This window comes from Cuculus canorus, chromosome 1 (genome assembly GCF_017976375.1).
Source record: "Cuculus canorus isolate bCucCan1 chromosome 1, bCucCan1.pri, whole genome shotgun sequence".
Classification (NCBI taxonomy): Eukaryota; Metazoa; Chordata; class Aves; order Cuculiformes; family Cuculidae; genus Cuculus; species Cuculus canorus.
Window position 1 is genome coordinate 131,113,636 of NC_071401.1, and position 21,335 is coordinate 131,134,970.

Below are 21,335 nucleotides of genomic sequence, written 5' to 3' on the forward strand. Positions count from 1 at the left end.
AAAAACATTATACTGAAAGTTGTAGAAAATTGTTTTTATCCAACAATTTCCAATACATTTCTGTATATTTCTTCCGTTTCTCTTTATGTGTTGGTATGTATGTTTAAATTGACATTTTTGCTAGTTTCTGCTTAACCTAAAGAATAAATAACAGGCTTTTGTTCTCAATTAAATTACATATAATTGCAAATATTTTTTAACAAAATTTCACCAAATATTGGGAAACAATTTTTTTGTCCAAAATGTATCCCTGGAAGACCTTGGATATCTCTTTCCTTTATAAAGTCAAAGCAATAGAAAACCTAACTGGCTTCTGCTTCTGTGGAATGTTCCCCCAATATTATAACCTCCTGAATTCTGTTTTGTTCTCTGGTAAATTCTGCATTTTCAGGAACATGCTCCCTTTTCATCAGTCAACTTTTACTTAAAACTGTCCGTCTCTTCACCATGCACCTGTTCCTCTTGCCCCTTGATCAAATGTTGCGTTTTCCCTCTGAACTCCTTCTAGTTTATCTCTGCTACATTTGTATACTGAGGTTCCAGCAAACAACAAAATAACCTACCTGCAGCTTTGTAAATATGTTTAAATGCTGTGCAGCAGGCATACATTAAGAAAAATAATAAAATGAATATTTTTCCTAAGGAAATAAGCAATGGTATATCACTTTATGTGCAGGATATTTAAACCTTTCCTCTCACATGTGAACACCCAAGGCTTGACTTTACCCCCTAAACTAAAGATAAATCTTTGTGCAAGTGCTCAGAACGCTTTGTACATTTTGCATGTGTGAAATGGGCACATCTGGTAGATTTGATGTATTGTATCTTTCACAAACTAAAGGAATAAATATTGATGGAAGTGAGATTAGCAGAGACTGGGAAATAGTTTGTAATGCTATTTATATTTAAATCATTACAAAATGCTAAATTCCTTGTCCTTTTTTTTTTTTTTGTATTGTTTCTAGGTTTATTTTTGTATTCATGTGAAATTGCATTTTAATCACTTTACAAAGGTGCTTAGTTTGGCATGAAAACTAAATCAGTTTTTACATAAGGTTCTTCTGTTGCCTTTTTTCTTATTCCTAATTTATTTGGCCCACTCGTAACACACCCTGACTCTGGAGGTCACCTGAGGAATTGCTGCCAAACCATGCTATATACCCTAGAATGTGACATAGAACCAAATTCTTCATATGCCTGTCCTTCTAAACAGACCAAAGTCTGCAAGTCCAAGGTGACAATTCTGCTGACCCTCTCCCTTGCTTCTCCAAGAATCAAACCCACTACCATTTTGTGACTGGTATGCTCAAGGCAGCCTCCAGCCATCACATCACCCACAAGTCCTTCTTTATTGGTGAGCAACAGGTCTATTGGAGTGTCTGCCCTAGTTGGCTCACTCTCCAGCTATGTCAGGAAGTCACCTTCCACACACTCCAGGAACCTCCCAGACTTTTTCCACTCCACTGTAGAGCAGACATACAGTGGATTGAGGTCCCTCATGGTGAAAAGGGCTAGTGATCATGAGGCTTCTCCTAGCTGTTCGTAGAATAATTCATCTGCATTGTCATCCTGGTTGGGTTGTCTCTAACAGAATCCCACCATGTTATCTGCCTTGTTCACCCTTCTCCTTGATTCTTACTCATAAACACTCAACTCTTTTGTCACTTTCATTAAGCTCTAGACAACCATATCACTTCCTAACATACAGGCCTACTCCTCTGCTTCTCCCTCCTTACCTATCTCTTCTGAAGAGTACATAGCCATCCATTGCAGCACTTGAGTTCTGCAAGTCAACCCACCATGTATCTAAATGGCAATAATATCATAGTTTTCCCACTATACAATGGCTTCCAGCTCCTTCTGTCCTCCTGTTTGTTCAGCCATCTGGGCTGCGAGTGCGCATTGCCGGTTCATGTCAAGCTTCTCATCAGCCAGCATCCCCAAGTCCTTCTCTGCAGGGCTGCTCTCAATCATATCATCCCTGATTGTGTACTGAAAACGAGGATTGCCCCAACCCAGGTGCAGGGCCTTGCATTTGGCCTTGTTGAACTTCATGAGGTTCTCAGAGGCCCACTTCTCCAGTCTGTCCAGGTCCCTCTGGATGACATCCTGCCCTTCTGGTGTGGCAACTACACCACTCAGCTTGGTGTCATCCGCAAACTTGCTAAGGGTGAACTCAATCTTGCTGTCAATATCGTCAATAAACATATTAAACATCACCAGTCCCAGTGCGGACCCCTGAGGGACACCACTTGTCACGGATATCCACCTGGATTTTGAGCCACTGACCACTACTCTTTGAATATGATCATCCATCCAGTTTCTTATCCACCGTTCTGATGTACAGGTCTCATTCAGGTGTGTTCACTCTTGGGTAGTGGGTGACATTTCAGACACATGACTATACTTATGTGTTGACTAGTTCAAGAGGGCTCACAGTAAGTCTGAGGGCTTTTTCACTGTCCTTCTCTGGATCCTTTTGCACCAAGAACAGAGATAAAATATCTAGCTCTGGATGCTTCATCCTTTACAGGTGGCCCACATTACTCATAAAGAAAACTCAGAACCACTCTTCATTCTGCCTTGTGAACAGATACATTTGGGTAGATGTTTATGTTTAGAAAACATGCCTAGACTTCCCCCTGCCCAGCATTAATTAAATGTGGGCTTGGCTGATTATTTTTTATGTTCAGTTCCTAGTTTATTTCCTGAATATTATAGTTTAAAGTACTGAAAGCACTACCCTCTTAAATGCTTGAGGTGATTTGTGTATAAGGTTACTAAGCCAACATTTTCACAAATGTGTCAAGTTGTGTTTGGGGCCTCAGACGTTCCAAATTTCACACCACATTGACAAGGAACTGAATGGTTTTAACTAGGAATAGTGGGAAGTTTTCTCTAAATTAATCATATACTCAACAGTGACCGCAAAAATAATAATGTGTAAAAATAAATAAATAATTAATAAAGGTTGTGATAAGCAGTATTGCATAAAACCTGGAGTTCGTTTCTATGAAATGATATCTGTTCTGTTTCCAGAACATTTGTTTCTGTTCATTTGCTGTATCTCTTGCTGTGTTGACAGACTATGACAGAAAGAGGGGAGCTGACTTTACTCATGTTATCTTAGCCTTTTCTCTCTATATCAGAGGAAAGGAAAGAAATTTGTAACCTTGACGAGGCATCTGGCATGTCTATTGCTGGAAGTCTGTAGAAGCATGGAAGAGAGTGAAAATATGGATGTGTCCACATACTTAGAAAAGCGTTTTTCAGCACTTCTGAAAACATAACTATCATCTTGGGGCTGGTAGGAAGTACTGGGATGCATACACTGGAAATAAAATGTGCTAGAAATCACAAACAAGTATTCCATAGAATCATTGAATGGAGAAATCTCTCTGTACTGAGAAGCTATGTAAGATGGAAATTATTTAGGTAAAATGCATGCAACCTGTTGTTGAATGGAAACATTTCATTAACATTTCATAGTCTGTGCACTCTCAGTGTCTAAACAGGTCCTTCTTCAGTTTATACATCAAGAACTAGTGTGTTTAAGAGAGAGGATCTGGGCCTCACTTCCCGCACATGAGCAGAAAAAAATCTGTAACATGGAGGTATGCATCTAGAATTTCCCGAATGTCTGCATATGGCATGCAGCACTGCACAAAGTGGCAAATTAGGAAGCAAGTTTAACTTGCTGAACAGCGTAAAGATTTTGAAAATGCAGCTTTAGATTTCTCTTGCTTTTATGAGCTGGTAAAAGACTCCAAAATGAGCAGGCGCGATTTCAGGAATGGAACTCCCTTAAAACACAGGTACATTATTTGACTTTCCATAAACTAAGAGCAATATGGTAACATTTCCATTAAACTGGTGGATCTGTTTTTGTGGCTGTGCAGGAGGGAAGCATTGTTAAATGAGTCTGGTACATTTCCCTAGGTCTGACTAATTTGTCTTTGCCAAGATGCAGGACAAAATGTGCTGAATACTCTATTGACTGACTATTTCTTGGAAAGCCCACAGTTACAACATGGTCAGACATTCTGTTAAACTATTAGCCAAAAAACTTAGTCCATTTAAAAAACTTAAGCACTATTTTGCTTTATAACTAGATAGAACCTCACTCAATGTTTTTAAAAGTGCTTCTAGTGTTTTTAAGCACTTCTGTAACAAAAAGATGCAAATTTCCCCAAGCCCTTGTCTAATGATGTAGCCTTTAATTCTCAACCAATTTATGTCAGCACTGTGAAATCTGAGATTTCTTGTCCTAAAAGCTGATTCACAGAAAGCAGGGCCTGGAAGAGTCTTCAAGAGGCCACCCAAGCCATTCCCCTACTCAATGGTCAGATCAGCAATATCAGTAACATCACATAAGAGATATCTTACTGATCTGAAGAACTTTCTGTAATGGAGACTTCACAGTCTCCCTGTGTTCCAGGGCCTTACTGCTATACAGCTCATCATTATTTTAACAGTATTACGCCTTCCCTGTATTTGAAGTCCACTTTTTTTCATATAGTTACAGTGCCCAGGGAGAATATGTTACAAGTTTCTTTTTCACGGTAAGCTTTTTACATTTGAGGGCTGCTTCCGTATTTGCCTTTACTCCTCACTACGATGAACATCCCCACTTCTTTTGATCTTTGCTTACAGGTCATTCCTTTTAGGCATCCAGGTTTTCTTACTGGTCTATGGTGGACTTTCTTCAGTTACCCCTTATATCCTTCATGAGCAAGGTTATTTTCACCCATGTGCAATTAAGAGCAAAAAAGGAACAAACCACTAACAAATTAACACATCAGTGATTGGCATCTCCTTCCCTGGTATTCGATGGCATAACAGAAAAAATAGGAAAAGAAAATTACAGAGGCCAAACATTTACTCAAACCAGTCCCACTATGTGTCTTTTTGCATTGAGAGACTTTGTGAAGAGGAACAGCACAATCCAAGTTCCAGAAGTGTTAAGAAATAAGCACTAAAAAGTGGTACAATTCTCACTCACATAATTGCCTTTGTGGAGCTCAGAAGACTGAAGGGAGTGGAGGGATGGTTTCTTGTTTTTCCTTTTTGCCTGTGGCAAAACATTCCTCTATTAATTCATTGCTATTTATAAAGAGGTTTGACTTCCTCAGATGAAAGGCATGACATAAGTGCTTGGTATTAGATGATTATTAAGTATTTTTATTCCTTAGTGTTTCTCAGGCCAAGGGCCTATTACAGGCCTCATAAAGTTTAGCACTTCAGCCTTTGTACTTTGAATTAAAAAGAAAAGAAAAAGAAGTTCAGTCTCTGTAACATAACAGAGTATAGTCCTCAGAGAATTTATATTTCAAGGAAGAAGTAAAAACAGAAACCAAAGACTTCTCTCTATGGAAAAACATTTGGAACATTTTTAAGAGGCCACCGCTTGTCAGATATTTCACTGCTCTAAATTGATGTAGTTCCACTGATGTTGTTTGGGTAGTCTGGTTAACATTTTCAAATTCAAGCTCTAACCTTCCCATGGTACTCTCATTCGATGTTTATTTGGGGACCTGAAAGCTGTTGGGTATGTGACATGGAGAGGCATTAGAAAACTAGAGATGTTCAGGAAGCAAGTTATGTGAATGCATTAAAAAAAGTCTAGGCCAGCACCTTCGTCCGAGTAAATCCACTTTGCTTCTTGGAAGTTAGTAAGGCTATGCTGATTTAGGTCAAGTGAGTATATGTTGTCAATATTAGAAACTGAAATTATAAACCCAATCCAAACTGAAATGACAAAATAAGGAATCACAGAAGTGATTAAAGCATAGGAACTTCAAACTTCATATACATCATTGTCACCTCCAACTAGCAGAATTGTTGTCATCTAATGTAATTTACCTTTTTTAACTGATGAAAATATTTTTTCCACAGGCATAGAGTACTGATTGTGACTGAGGCACAGGTTTTCTTATTTTCTTAAGTAACTGAAGTGTTATTTTCTGCTGTTTTCTCTGGAATATATTCTTTTCGTTCCTCACTGAAATTTTCAACATACAACTAGAGCAACTCATTTTCTCTTCAGGTAGAATGTGCTTGCATTTTTGGACATCAGTAACATCTTTCCATTGACTTATGAATCAGAACCCAACCTCTGAGCTTTGGAGAAGAGAAATCTTACTAAACACGATGAAACACACAGCACTGTTAGTCCTATTTGTTTGGCAATGCCTGAACTTATTTTACATCCCATGGGGAAAAGTGCAGCCGCCCTTGTTTGAGGAAGCTGTGAGGAAACAGTATTGTTAGAAACCTTTCTTCCTAGGCAAGCTTTCTAGGTAAGGCTTTTCTCAATCATGTAATATAAGTGCAAGGTAAACTGAGCTCACAAAGACCTTTTTGTCAGCTTTGGCTGCACTCTCACCCTGTTTATATTTTGACCAACAAAAGAAAGAAAACATTCACTTAAAACTTTAAAAAAAACAACTCCAACATCACTGTGCCTAAGGCACATAGAAAAGGGCTGCTAGGAGCTTTAAGCAGTTTCAAGTCCAGAAGTGATGTGATGTTGTTTAACTTCATGCAATTATGGCGTGTTATTGTTTGTTTTGTCCTTGCTCATACACTGGAAGCTGGATTTGAGGAGTGAGCAAAGGTTCTAACTACTTTTACAGAAAGGCAAGAGTACTGGTTCACAGAAGCACCTCTCCAGAAGATTGTCTGACCTTGGCACGTCCTCAGGTTCATTCTGAGCATAAACAAGCATTGGGGTACCTGAAGGCAACAACAGGGGCTTCCAGCTTTTCCAGACAATAAAAAGTGGACCATTCAGTCTCTTGTGCAGTAAGTCAGCTGCTGACTACAATTTGATACTTCAGAGTAGTATTTCATTTATCACAGATCTCTGGCAGCTTAGGCCTGGTCCTTTGATAAAGGGCCAGTTTAACAACCTTAAGTGGATCAAGAAACATTTTTCTTTTTCTGGTGCCTTGGGTGATTTCTGGAGCACTACAGTCTTTCAAGATATTGAAAAGCTATTCTCTGCCATCTATATGTGATCATCTGAATTCCTCCCCTCTCCCTCTCTGCTCAAGTAACTTATTAGAAAGGCAGATTACTTTGCCATGGGAGAGAAGTTTTGGTTTTTGTTGCATATAATGCATGTAGTACTGTATGAGTCTCATTTTTAATTCACTGAATAAAAGCTTTGGTCCCCAAATTCTGTATTCATCTCCTAGATCTTCAAATACGCAACCCCAATAAGTTCCTTTGCAGACCATCCCCACATCTTTCCCTCAGATAAATGGAGATAGCTCTTGTTAATGGCCTTTCCAATGCAAATTCTCAAACTTAATAACATTTTCTGCCTTAACTACCCATTATTTAGCTCTTAAGCAGTCAGAACTTTATAGTCCTTAAGCAGTGCTTTTTTTCCAGGTTAGTAACGAATACAGTTACCACCCCTCTGAGAACTATAAGCAAGTTCAGTTCCATACTTCTGTATTCAATGTTCTTGTAGTTATCAGAGCAAAAATTTGTCAGGTTATATACAGTATTGCAGCCAAACTCAAAAGTCTTTATATGTAAACCGCACATAGGGATTTTACAAGAAGAGATAATAAAAAAAATGTTTTCTCCCAGGAAGAAGTGAAAAATGTGAAAACAAGAGTCTGTAACAAAAGTGTTTCAATGTGAGCAATTGTGCAAATTGAAGCGCACATTTTGTAGTTAAGGAAATGTTTTAGTCTCAATATATTATATAAAAGCTTTCAAGCTAAACAGTACGCTGATCCTCTTTGTAGGTGCAATCTGTTGAGGCCACAGAACGCGCCTGGAGGCTGAGGTCACTGTCCCATAGCACATCTGTGAATCCAGACTGCCCATCTTCTTGCTTCTGCACACTGTGTGCTGGTGCAGTCTCTGCTTCGTCATTGTCCTGGACCCATCTGTCTTCACAGAGAGACAGATCTTCTTTTCCTTACACATATCTTCATGTAGGTTCTTGTCAAATGAGATTGGTTTCAAAGCAGTTAAAAGAAATGTCCAAGTTAGGTCTCCTCATAGATTAAAAATGGATTTTTCAGGTCTTCATGTCTAACAGGTTCCTCTTATTTTATTTCTTTGTTTTGTATACAATTTATAGTCTATATACTGTAGACTTAACTCATGTAAGTACTCCTTCTGGCCTGCAACAGGTAAATGAAGTTTGCTGCAGAGATTTTTCTATGCATACTGAATTGGTATCTTATTCTCTTTCTCCATTTAAGAAGCTCCAGTCAAATATTCAGGCTAAGCAGGTCTCAGGGCTCGTTTATTCATGAATATTTGTCTACTCATATGTTCAAAAGCTGCAGCACTACAATTTGAATTTTAAACACCAACACCAAATCTGGGTTTAAAAGATTTTCAGAAAGACAGATTTAAAATATTCCTTTTGTTACGTAATAGCAGAGAGAAAAGGGGTGGCGTTTCTATTCACCCAAAACCTATAGCCAAAAAATGAGCTTTCTCCTTTTTTTTTTTCCCTGTAACAAGAAAATGTATGTCTAGCTTGATTTTTTTATGGCCAATAAAGAAGTATTTGTGAACTATTTACATCAGCAAATACCTGCTTTATTAGTAATATTCACCATAATATTGTCATGGAATAAGAAGCAGATTACAGGTGGTGTTAATTATCTGTATTGCTTTTACCTGAAATATATTGCTTTATGGAATATTTGAGAGACACAGCAGAAGAAAGTTTTTCAGCTAATTTTCTATAATATAAAGTACTAATCCACCTTAGAGTTTCAAACTATTTTTTTTTGAAACTAAACAGATATTTTATCCTTTCTGTTCTCTGCCCTTCTGAAGAACACGTAGAAATAGCCAGTGATAAAAGAAATTTCCAAAGTTTCTTTAACGATCTGAATTGATGTCATGACCAGATGAGAGGAAGACTATTCTGCTTAAACTTTTTTTCACTAGGAATAATTTTGCTGTTGATTAAGATAGATCATTTGGGAATTTTAGCTCCAAACATTTAAAACCTGAAAAACTGTCTAGGCTTCATTCACTCGAAGTAACAAAATCATGGCTACAACAGACAGTTTGTGATTTAGCTGTTCTGATGCTTGGGACTAGTAACTGCAGAACCTGTGCTAAAGTCTGTCATTACTCTGCTGTAGAACATTCAATACTTATAAGCTGAAACTCAATTCTTTGAAAAGCAAAACTATCCATTGCATTGATTCAAACCTTGGAGTGCACAAGAATAACATAACAAGATCTAAAAATGGTGCATGGCATAAATGTGACTCTCACCCATAATTATATAATACCCAAGTGTACCAGAAGCATCAGTGTTGTGACACTTGTCAAGTGAATGTGGAAAAAGGAGGGAATGCAAGTGATAAAATTATAAAAGAGTAGGTGGACAAAATGGCCTGAACTGTATAGCTTCAATGACCATAACCTTATCTTCCTCTCTATCTGTCCTTTGGATGCAAAATGGAAAAGATGCAGAAGCTAATTTTTTTTCATAACTAGACATGTTTAAGATGATTATGAAAAAGTCTTGGATGCACATGTTAAATTTTTCAAGCTATCGTGCAAAAATGTGTCTGTGGGCATTTTTTTTTTAAACTTCATAAACAATTAAACAACGTGTTTTTAAGAACTGGATTGGGTTTCCATCAAAAAAACTTGTTAGGAGTAAAGTAGAGATGTTTGGTTTAGATTCTTCTTTCTGATACATTTCCCATTCCCCATTCATTCCAGATGAAACCAATGTATTGAAGCATCACATTTTTCTAAATCCCATGGAATGATGTACTTAACAATTGTTCTGCACTAGTTCAGAACCTTAAGGAAAAGTAATATTGAAATGGTATGCCAAGGAGGAAGAGTGCAGGAAACTGTTCACAAACATTCCCTTCCTTTAAAAAAGCAGAAACAGAAGGAGATGGAGCTAAGGACAGAGTTGGATGGGAAAGGTGAAGTACTAAATTATGAGCAGGCCAACTGATTACATGGCTGTGGATAGTACAGCAGTATCATACACAGTATCTCATCATGTAGGGTTAATCTTTATTCTCCTTAAAGTTTAGCGCATTGCAAATTTCAGTTTTCATATTCCTCTGTCTGGGCTACTAGAAAGAGATTTTCAGGCCATTTACTTTGAGTTTGAGGGATTCTTCTAAGCCTTGTCATCAGTTTGTTCATTTGTCCATGACAATGCAACCTTGGAGTGACCTAAAATTAGAGGGACTATCAACTTTTCTAGCACAGCTCAGAAGGAAGGCTATACATAGAAGAAAAGTTAGAGTGTATGGGGAGTTCTCTAAAAGCTCTTCTAAATCAGGTGGACTTAACAAGACATGTTAGGTAGTATATATTAAGGGCAGCATGATTACCTAGATATGTGTAATTGAATAGAAGCAGTGGTGAAGGTTAAGGTGAAAATGGAGGCCCACATGCTCAGGCCACGACCCAAGATCACAAAATTGAGACCAGTCAGAAGAAGTGTTATGTTTTCATCAGGCTTGACAGTGTAGTCACACTGGAGCGCTGATTGAGGGAGGTGTCAACTAACTGCAACTCTGGTGTATTTATGTGTTGTGTGTAAAACTTTTTAATGCAGCCTATCCCTCTGTTGCCCCGCATAGCAAACTGAGCTCAGTTTCCTGTGCTCCTTTTTACCTCTTGATGTTGTGAAAAAACACTTCACGATATGAAAAAAGCACTTTACAATCTGTATATGGACAAACTGTACAGTCATATCTCTCCCTCTGCTAAGAGCACTTGGAAGATGCTATCCAGCTTAAAGAAATAGTTGCTGTCAGATACTTATCCCAGAACTCCTCTCAGAAGTGACAAATGTTCCCCCCTGAAAATGCATTTACTTAAGGCAAAATAGGCCTTTGTATTGCAGTAACCAGCAGTGCACATGCTCTGCTGGGTCATTCGTTTACCCCTTGTCTCACAGTAATATGCTGCTTGGTTTTCTTTGGAGAATGAGTTGTAAGGGAAATTAGCTTTGTTGCTTTCTGGAGCACCTCAGTCCCCAGAAGATATTCTCAGAATGTCATTTCCTTGTTTTCATCTCCTGTCTTTCTAACTAAGGCGCTAGTTTTACTTTTTTCAGTGCATTGTGTGCCTTGTTCCCATTCAGACTCTGTTTTCTTATTTTCACGTAGGTGCTGACTCTTCCCTCTTCCCCTTATGCCAGTCTCCACAATTATTAATTAAATATGGCTGGCAGTCATCCCTAGCCCTTCTCTCAAACTTGCCCACCTTTTGGTGGGTTACCTCCAGCAAAACATTACTACTTTTCTTCACATTCTGTTTTTAGCCTCTCTTTTGCTATGATGCTGACAGGGAAGCTAGTGGTTAACCCATTGATCTGTCTGATACACTGATCAGCATTGCTGAATTGATTCTTTGTGGCATCCTGTTTTTCTCAAGTGATGTTTTCTCTTGTATTATACAGAAAGAACAGGACTATGGGAGGGCTTCATTTACACAGCGCAGTCTGATCCTTAATTTGAACTACTATCTAATGCTGTAATGCAAATAATGACATCAATAAGAGTACTGGTGAAAGCTGGTAAAATGTTTTAAATTACCTACTTTTTGAGTGACTTTACATGTTGAAAATATAAGTGGGAGAAATTATTTTAAACCTTTTACAGATTTCTTTGTATTTCATGTTTTTGGGTTTTTTTTAATTACAGAAATGCCTGGAAAACTCTTGTGAAGCTCCACCATTGTTTTAGCCGCCTGATGTTATGCTGTCCTTTGTTCTCTGTTAAGACATGTTAGCATTTCAAAAATATAGAATTGCTGTGGCCTCAACAAAATTTCCTTTACCTGCCATATCCCATATCTCTTCTCACCATCTCATCTGTGTTCAGGATCTTTCTTCAGGGCTGAGAATGGGAGCACTCAACATTTACTGGGCTTGTCATAGATGGGTGTTTTTTTACGATCCAGTCAGTAGGGTAAAAGGAAAGGACAGTGTGGTTCAGGCAAAAGACCAAATAATGTAGACCAAACCATAACAGCAGCTATCTATGATGACTGTGGATTCAGCCATCAAAGTTCTACATGAAATGCCCACATTTATAGCTTTGTCTATGTGCAGTTTATGAGTAGACATCAATCACAGCTGGTAACACAAGCATCTATAAAACATAAATATAGCCACCTAGAAGCAGCAATTCAGTGGATTATTTCCTACATGGCCATGGACTTCCCTGTTCCTGTCATGCTCCTATCCCAGTTTTCCTCTTCTTTGCTATCAAAGAGATTTACTTATACTATTGCTCTCATTTTAGAGCTATAAAAAGGTATCCACAAAAGCAATGATCTGGTTTTGTACAGGGTTTTACTGCCTGTACTTCTGGCAGAATCCTATCACCTACAGAATCAGTGTCTGAATAAAATTCACAGCTATTTGTAAATCCAGATTCTGTCCTCAGTTTTCTGAATTGCCATGCCATTACTGTCACTTTTTTTTCATCAATAAGAGTCAAAGGGCTGTCATCAGTTCTGTCCTGCAGTTGGCTTTACATATTGTCAGAACCTAATAAATGTTAATAGTTAATAAAAGTGCAAAAGCTAAGCTGTGTTTGCAGATATCTCCATTCAGCTGAAGGGTAATAAATTTCCACTTAAGGATGTAGTTGTGGTTTTTATTAAAGTGGAAATTTACTACAGCAAAACATGAAGAAGATGAAAGTCATCTTGGAAACAACATTGTTAATGATTCATAGGACATTGGTGCTAGATATTTTATGAAATAGTTGTTTAAAACAGTAATACAGCTGGCATCACAAAGATCAGCTATAGTCTAATAAGCGAGTGAGTCAGAAAAGTTTGCACAATGAGAGGGGTTTTTTCCCTGAAATTCCCAGGCATTTACCTCCCTTGCTCATTATAGCATCTGGAAATTTCTTAAAGAAGCAATGACATAAAACTTCAGCAGTATTTTAAAAGTACAGAAACTTTCTCTCACAAATGAAAGACTCTTTATGAAATTTATTAGCAACTTAAAGAGTAAAATTTGTATCCCACTGTGGAACACTAAGTATTATTAGACACTTAGAGAGAAAAAGAAGATGAAAATAACATGGATATAATAACATGTCCTTAAGACCTTAAGAAGTCCAATGTGTAACATTTTAGCAGTAAAAAAAAATCATGACAGATTCCTTGCAAATCATAGGAAGTGGTTTCTTCAGTGCTTGTGAGCTTCTGCATGTTGTGAACATTGTTCTTATTGACCTTATAAAATTTGCAAGTCCACAGCTTGTAAATTAGTTATTATTGGCTGCCCAGAGTGTCCTACATACCCTCTGAGCAATAGCCTTCTTTGGACTAGGCACTTTTCAAACACAGAGAATAAAAACACCAGAGACCTTTGTCAAGACATCGCACATGGCTATGACTAGAATTGGCCAAAAAATGTTGTCAAACCCTTTTCTGGCAACCTGACTGAAGGAGATGCAGCATTTATTTTTCAAAAGAATAATCACATCCGTGGCATTTCAAATCTAGACCAACCTCCTTGATTTTCCTCCTCCTCTACATTTCGAGGTTTCAGTTCCTAGTTGTGTTTCATTTTACGAATCTTTTAAGTTCTGTTGGTGTATATTGTACATTATTTCACATGTCTTACTGGTACCATCATTGCCAGATATTCAGACAATTCTTGTGGTTAAAGAAGCGGCACCTCCAGGATTGTATTCATTCATCCCACTAAAATGAGATAAGGTACACATTTAGGTATCCTCTCCATCAGCTGTACAACAAGTCTTGGCACCCAGTGTGCCCTGAATGCCATATCTGTATGTCTGAATTTATGTGAGAAGAATGCAGTTCTCAATGTGATTCTACGGAGTATTTTCGGAAACAAGCATTTGGCATTAACCAAGCAAAACACTGGAGTGTTTCTTACTTCACAGTTGTCATTTTGTTTTGCTATATTAAAAGTTTGCTGAGGTTCTGAAACAAATTTTGAACCATGCACTGACTGTTAAGAGTGGAAATTATATTTTCTTGTCAGCAGCCAGCATAACACACAGGCAGAAGACAGGTCATTGTGGCCCTGTGTGTCTGAGTGACTTAATCAAGTTAAATGATACAAACTACAAAAACATTACAGTGGAACCAAGTATTAAGGTACCTTCTCCTAAATCATGGTGTCTTCTCCTAAATCCTAGTGTCTCTATAACAGTCTTTTTTTTCCTCTATGAAGTTTTTTTCTCCTAAGAAGTACATAAACTCCCTTCCTCCCTCCGTTCTTCCATATTAATGTGAGTACTTAACAGCTAGAGTAATTCAAATCAGCATTTCTGACAACAGGGAGATGCAATATTATATCCATGAACCACACCATGAACCATAACTCTGTGCTTCCAATTTAGAAGCTATCAATTCCTACTACAAACTACCTACCTATAACCCAGCTGCATTCACTCATTTAAGTATAAAGGATGTAATGGCAGAGAGAGTCGTTAGCTGCAAAACCTTGACAGTGCATGGATTGTAAGGTTATTTGGGGTCGTGTCTCACAACCCTTCACTGATAGTGAATGAAAAGCAACAGGTGCGTGGGCACTTCAAGAGGTTCAGCTTACTGCATTTTGATGCGATGCTGGTGTCCATTTCAGTAGTGGTCTGATCTTATTTTACGAGGGGTATTGTCAGCTGTGAGCAAGTAAAGGTGGAAACCTACATGAAAGGGTGCTAAAATGAAATAAATAAGCAGCTCTTATTTGAGCATGTGTTCAAAGTCTACAGCAAATGCAGCCCATTGCATTTCTTTTAAACAACAGTTCTGATTTAGCATGGCAAAGGTGCTGAACATTAGGTCCCTTTTTTTGTGGTCATATGCCCAACTGTCCGGGCACTACCAAGACTGAGGGATACTATGTGCAGCAGGGCATGGCTTGGGAACAGCAAAATTGCAGCTATGTATCATTGGTTTTATTTCCCTAGGTTTTGTGGGCTTGAGTTTTGCTGAACTGTGTGATTTGAACTGCCAAACAGACTTAATTGTGCATTTAGAAAGAGATGTGGGCTTTGTCACTGTTAAATTTGTTCAATCTCTCTCTTTTGTTTTTTTTTTTTTGTTTGGTTGGTTGCTTTGTTTTAATCAGAAAGCAATGCTGTTCTTCAAAACTAGCAATAATTTGGGCCTTTGAAATATTCACTAGGAAGACAGGCACTTTCTAATTGTATCACAGGGTTTTTTCCAAGCGCATGAAGTGCATTCCATTTGGATGAAATGAAACTGGAAGGAGAAGTCCAGGAACACAACTAATGTGTGCCAGCTACAAATGCTGCCCATGTGATGAGGCTAGAGCTCATTGAAGCAAAGCCCTCCCAAGAAATGTGTATAAGGTTGGCACTTAATCCTGCACCAGGCAGGGTGTCTGTACCAGGAGGCTGCAGGGGCGACCTGTGTGGGAGGAAGCCACGAACTACCCCGTGCCTGGCTATAGCCAGGGAAGATACATAGACACTGCATTCAGACTGATTCTTGTCCATTCCTAGCCCAGATGCTGTGATCATTCCCATCCACTGACTGCACAGGGAGAGAGAGTCTTGCTGTCCTGCAGAAAAGGTGGGCAGGGTCCACCTGTTTAGATGCCTCCAATTTATGGGCAAAACTTCTAGGAATGCGTCCACATGGAGTCCAGGATGGGTGTAGATCACCTCTCCCGTGACATGTTCATCCTAAGGTGGATGATTATGACCCAGAACCAGGGAACACAGCAGTTCTCTTTGAGCCACCCCATTGCCATGACAATGGGAACACTCTTATGCAGGCTTGCTGTAAGTGTTGTTTCCAGACTGTTTCTTCTGGACATTTATCATCCAAATTTGTGGTTTAGCAATCTTTTTATCTTGACTTCTCCTGAATGACATGTGAAATGTACAGTAGCGAAAGTGAAGAGCTGAAACAGACTGGGCGTGACAGGGACCCTTGACTGAGCCCTAGGTGAGCCAAAACAAGCAGCAAGGAAGGCCATCTGAAGAGTTTTATTTTATAAAAAGAGAAAAGAATGTCATTGTATTAAATTATCATGGACTTTATATGCCCAAACACATACAGGGGTCTATTAACCAGTAAATTCAGGTTACAGATACTACCTGGTTTTGAAAACAATACACAATGATTGGTGAATAATTGTAAATTTGAAAGGCTGCATTTTTTCCAGCTTCTATCTATCTTACCTTATTAGGTGTGGTTGGATTCTGAGCTCATACAAGTATTGGACCAATACAGTTCTACTGCTGTTAGTTAAAACATGCCACTTTTTGTGGAATACATGAAGGAAAAATTAGAATTGTGGTTCCAAGCCATATGAATTAAACTGGTGCAGTCTTCCCTTCTATTTCCACAATGTTTCCGTATCAGCGTGAGTTTTACTCAAGTCTGTAGAGCTATACAGAGTTAAGATTCAATGGCAGAGTGGAGAATCAGTATTAATGAAGAAGCTCATTAAGAAAAATTATCTTCCAGGTTTACAGAATTAGAGTGTTGAAGACAGAAAATTTTCAAGTAACAGTACTTCAAAGGAGGGTGATCAGAACCCAGTTAGTTCTTTAAAGATTGGTAGTTATTCAACACAGTGGAATTTTTAGAATTGTAGGGCAGATGAGTGTAAACTCCAGGATATCCATAATAAGTATAAAATAGATTTTTCTGGCATTTGAAAAGGAGAAGAAATTGTGAAACAGCTGGAAAAATACAAGGTTAACCTTCTGTTTAGCCCAATTATATTTAATTGAAAATGCTTGAATATACATAAGTCAGTGTCAAAGGGTCAAAAAAAAAGGCAGTTACATGAGGGTAGATCATATTTGCCAAGGGAAAGGAAATGCCTATAGAAAAGGGAACACTAACCCAACCATAATACCAGAATCAAATATGATCTAGTCCAAACATGGATAAGGGGGGGACTAATTTGTCACTAATAATGTAATTATAAATTAAGTTAATAACCATGAGTGGTGGAATCAGAGGTCCTGAAGACTGAAGAAATCAATTAAGTTGTTATTAAGGACTATTTTCTCTATTTTCAGAGTTAAAATAAAGAAAAAAAAAGAGAAGTGTTTAAAGCTGGTTAGGGTTACAATACTAAAACTGAGCATATTGAAAAAAAAATCTCTCTTTTCTGCAACTCCACACATTATCTAAAGACCTATTCAACCAGATACATGAAGGCACGAATATGAGATACTACTATATATGAGCGTACTTAAGTCATCAGTGAAATTGCCTGTAGTACTAAAATCCATATTGAAGATAAACGCAAGACTGGATACTTGGGTCATCACTTCACAGAGATTTATGGGTACATTTAGCTTTACTTACATGAATAATCCCATTGATTTCTTTGAGACTGTCTACACAAGTAAAACGAAGCACAGTTTTAAATCTTTTTTGAATTAAATTTTTAGATTATAATGGTCTCAATCTATGCACCAGTTTGCAGAAGTGGGTTGATCCTCCTCATCGTAAGTCCTTACTAATTTGACAACAGCTGGAGTAAGGCGTATATTTCTGTAGGATTCTTGGCTCACTTTTAAGACCTGAGTTACAGAAGATACATATTGTTTGGAAAGCAACACATGAAGTGGATATACATTATCTGATCAAGCATCTGTAGAGATCTGGTATGTGAAATTAATGCTTGAGTTATACAGTTGAGAAAGCATAATCCCAATAAAGCAGTAAATGGAAGATGTGTGCCACAAGCATGAACCAGAACCTAGGGAAATGGTAGAGAACAAACAGCAGCAGCCAACTGGTTTGCTTTCACCATGCTGAATGCTTCTTGATTTTCATGCAGATCTGTTGTGAGAAGATCCTACAAAATGGATAGTCCATATGAATCTCACAGTGGTAAGTCTTAGGAGTGCAGGCGGTGCAGTGCACTCTTATTTCCATTATTCCTTTGTGATTTTTTTTTTAAAAAGGAGAAAGGGAATGGTGATAGAGTCAGTGTTTTGCTTCCCTATGGACCAGTCAGCAGAAGGTGGCAGTCATTCTATGTTATGATAGCTGTTTAATTGACATATAAAGCACTGAAAGAAAGCCAGGGAGAATGCAAACGTAACAGCTGATGTGGGAACTTCTGTAGTTCAATGTATGCATCCATAAAGCAGAAGAGAACTAGCAGAGGGTTAAAAATAGGCCCAGGCTTGCTCTACCTTGCTTTAAACTGAGAAACCTCCAAACCTAAATCAGAATCAGAATTTGAAGGATACACAAACACTATTACCCCAAAAAGATGAGTACCAAAACTAATTTCATCAGTATTTACCTGTCTGGTAAAAAGTCCTGAATTATTGGCATTGTCCTAATACTGGTTTTCATTTGTGTATTTTTTAGGCAACAAACATCCTGGCTAATTGATAAATCACTTAACAAAGCATTTTCACCTGGGATGTTATTTAAACTGAGTAACAGACAAGTAACGCTTCATTCTAGAAAATCACATATTCCTCACTGCGAAAAAAATACTGAAAATGTGTTTTTCTTCATTCTGGTGATAGCAAGAAATCCCAAGATAAATGTATAAGTTGATGCATTGATTTAGGTTAATTCTGATTTTGATGACACGCAAACAAAACTCAGAGGAGTTCAAAATTTCAGTGTTGCTGTAAAATTTTATCTGACATCCTAGAATTTTATTCTTTTCCAGCTGATTTTCCAGGTGAAGCCCAAAGGTAAAGTTCCTTTATTGAAACTTCTCATGCATCTTGGTGCACACCTAGGTATGGTGGTAAACCTTCAAGCGAAGCCATAAAACCAGATATAAGTAGGTATGACCCCAGGAACACCAAAAGTTGTCTCAGTCCTTAATGGATTCTTGATGTGTTTATAGGTAGTTTATTATCACTTGAATACCCAGATTCTACTGATAATAAAGCAGTATTCTGCATCTCTAAGAATGATGCCAGGTTTGTTTCCTATCGGAACCAGAAGCGGAAATTGTGAACGCTGCCTGATGTGTCAGTACAACTAGCTGATTCTCTTATTTCTAAGCCATTGGTGGTTCAAAATCTTAGACACTAGATAGTTTAGGTTAAGTCTATATTATTCTCATTTCAGCCATCATATTGTTTGTCAATGGTAGTCTTTATAATAAATATGCAGTGTATATCAGCTCTGCTTTTACAGTGATGTCAGTACTTTAAGCGAAGCAAACCTTGCAGCGACAGATAATGTTTTTATCAGTTCAAGTGACAAAAGCTGGAGAGTAAGCAAAGCTTAGCACTCATAAGTTGTCATTACCACACTTACAAAGGACCTTCCTGACTCCCAAGCAATTTGACCCTGCAATTTGACTCCTGCACCTGGGTCAGGGCGATCCCCATTTTCAGTACGTGATGGGAGATGACATGCTTGAGAGCAGCCCTGTAGAGAAGGACTTGGGGGTGCTGGTCGATGAGAAGCTCGACACAAGCCGGAAATGTGCGCTTGCAGCCCAGAAGGCCAACTGTATCCTGGGCTGCACCAAGAGAAGCGTGGCCAGCAGGTCGAGGGAAGTGATTCCGCCCTTCTATTCCTCTCTTGTGAGACCTCATCTGGAATACTGTGTCCAGTTCTGGAATCCTCAATAAAGAAGAATATGGAGCTGTTGGCACGGGTCCAGAGAAGGACTACAAAGATGATTGGAGGGCTGGAGCACCTTCCCTATGAGGACAGGCTGAGAGAGTTGTGCCTGTTCAGCCTGGAAACGAGAAGACTCAGAGGAGATCTTCTAGTGACCTTTCAGTACCTAAAGGGTGCATAAAAGAAAGCTGAGGAGGGGCTATTCATAAAGGTTTGTGGTGATAGGACAAGGGGGAATGGGTATAAATTGGAGAGGGACAGATTTAGACTGGACATTAGGAAGAATTTTTTCACCGTGAGCGTGGTGAGACACTGGAACAAGTTTCCAAGGGAAGTTGTGGATGCCCCATCCCTGGAGGTGTTCAAGACCAGGTTGGATGGGACCTTGGGTAGACTGATTTAGTGGAATGTCCCTGTCCACGGCAAGGGGGATTTTGAACTGGGGGATCTTTAAGGTCCCTTCCAACCCTTAATATACTATATAAGGGTAATATAATTATAAGGTAATATATTATGACACTATGACCCAGGTGTATTCCTTCTCTGAATTTCTTTGTTGCAGAATTGCTGCACATATGCACATATGATCATGTCCTGCTTTCAGAAGTTTTTGCCTGAAGTGCTTTTTAAGAGAAAAAAAAAAAAAAAACACAGAAAAAGAGATAACATGTAATAAGAGTATATTGATCCTAAATTCTACTCCATGCATTCTTGTATATCTTGACTGATACCAATGGACTTCATGCTGTGCAGTGCAGACTTGGGGCCCCGTTATCCTAAAACATAGAGGATTGATGACATTATTAAAAGCTTTTGCAAAAAAAAGTCTCTGAAACTGAGCAGAGGAAAAAAGTGGCCAATTGAACATTAAATGCATAGTCTTGGTTCCATTCAGTACCGGAATAACCGGAGTCAAAAACGTAATTGGATACTTGATCATCAATGATTAGCAAGGGTTTCTGTCCTGAGTTAGAATTTGCATAAAATGGCCTGCTATTAAGAGAATTCTTTATAGGAAAAAATAATAACTGAATAACTAGATTACTTTTATTTGACCATTTTTTTGCTTTTAATACTAGTATTTAAAAAAAAAAAAAACAAAACAACAAGCCACAACTTTTTCTGGTTTTAATGCTAGTAAGGATTTTTGCCAGCTGTCCACTCAACAACGGAAAAAATACATTTTCTTAATTTCCTACTCCTTTCTAATGTACAATTTGCCAGAAGTATGGAGCAGGAAAGCACAAATAACTTATTTGTTTTAAATTGATCTTTTAATCAAAATCACCTCCCAAGTGACAGGCAATAGGATAAGATGGAACGGCCACAAGTTGTGCCAGGGAGGTTCAGATTAGGCATCAGGAAAAATTTCTTTACTGAAAGGGTTCTCAGACACTGGCACAGGCTGCCCAGAAAGGTGGTGGGGTCATCATCCCTGGACGTATTTAAAAGATGGGTAGATGAAGTGTTTAGAGGTGTGATTTAGTAGCAATCAGATATGGTTGGACTCGATGATCTTGAAGGTCTTTTCCAACCTGTCAATTCTGTCTGATGTTGTGATTTAAATATGTTATTTCACACAGAAGAAACAAAAAAAAAAAAAAAACAGATTGCACAGGACACAGATTCCATCTGTACTACTAAACAAAATGCCTCAGAGTGGTGCCCCAGCCATGACTCACAGGCCAAGTACCACGTCCTGACTCTGTGTCCATGTGCCCAAACTTTCTTCGACTTGTAACAGAGTGTTTGCACCT